Below are 1,367 nucleotides of genomic sequence, written 5' to 3' on the forward strand. Positions count from 1 at the left end.
AGGTCACACAGGCAGCAAATGAGAGAGCCAGGCTTTGAACCTGAGCAATGCCACCCGTCAGAGCCATCGCCCGTGTGTGACCCAGGAGAGGAGGCCACTCTCATCTGGGGGATCAGGAATGGCTTCCTGGGAAGCTGAATTTTCAGTGGGGGCTTGAAGGAGAGACTGGATGAGAGGCACTGGGCTTTGGGGTGTGAGAATTCTAGGAACACAAGTGTGGGGGGTAGAAAAGTGCCATGTGTGGAGAGTGACCAAGGAGGGGCGTGTGGGCCAGGAGAAGAGGGTGTGGGTGTGGCCTGACCAGAAGGAAATGCAAGTGCATAGGTCTGCGGCCCTGACTGGCAGGCTAAGGGTTTGGGGCTTGTGGCTGGCAGTATCATGGCTGTTGAAGATGTCCATGTCCTAATACCCCAAATCTGAAAATATGTTCCATGTTAAAGGCACTTTGCAGATGTGAGTAAGTGAAGGGTTTTGTGACAGGAAGTTTATCCTGGATTATGCAGGAAAGCCCACTCTAATCACAAGGGTCCTTATAAGAGGGAGACAGGAAGGCCAGAATGAGAGGAGGGGATGTGATGATGGAAGAAGATGGAGAGAGATTTGAAGACGCTGTGCTGCTGCCTTTGAAGATGGAGGAGTGGGTCATGAGCCAATGCAGGCGGTTTCTAGAAACTGGAAAAGATGAAGAAATGGATCCTTCCCCTAGAGCCTCTAGGAGGATGCAGTCCTGCCAATATCTCGATTTAGTTCAGCAAAACCGGAGGTTTCTGACCTCCAAAACTGGAAGAGAATAAATACCTGTTGTTTGAAGCCACTCAATCTGTGGCAATTTGTTACAGCAGCTGTAGCAGACAGACACAGAGTGAGGCCAAGCACAGCACAGGTCACAGGACTTTCAGCAGCATCACCCCACTGTCATTTTAGAAAGCTGGATCCAATTCCACAAAAGTTTATGAGCACCTCCCACATACCATGATGAGCCGCAGGGAGATAATGGCAAGAGGAACTCTGCAGTCCCTGCCCTGGGAGGAGCTACAGTTGCTCCATATCAGGGTAGAGGCTGGTGTAAGATGAGCTGCAGTTATCACTAACTGGCAGGCTGAACTGGTTCCCGACTGGCAATTGCAGGGCCTTTGTTTAAAAGGAGTTATCTGAAGAGCTCTGAGGAGAGCACTTCTCAGCAGATGTGCCATACCCAGCCAGGGGGTTGGGGGTGTGAGAATTCTAGGAACAAAGGTGTGAGAGATAGAAAAGGTACGGCTGCATCGCAGCAGATTTGTGCCCAAGTCTCCACAGTGCAGCCTGAGGGTCTCATGGGCAACGGGGGATGTGTGTGGGCAAGGCCCACAGGGGATTTCTCAAAGCAA

Source organism: Bison bison, unplaced genomic scaffold, assembly GCF_000754665.1.
Source record: "Bison bison bison isolate TAMUID 2011002044 unplaced genomic scaffold, Bison_UMD1.0 scf7180017864181, whole genome shotgun sequence".
In the NCBI taxonomy this organism is placed as follows: domain Eukaryota; kingdom Metazoa; phylum Chordata; class Mammalia; order Artiodactyla; family Bovidae; genus Bison; species Bison bison.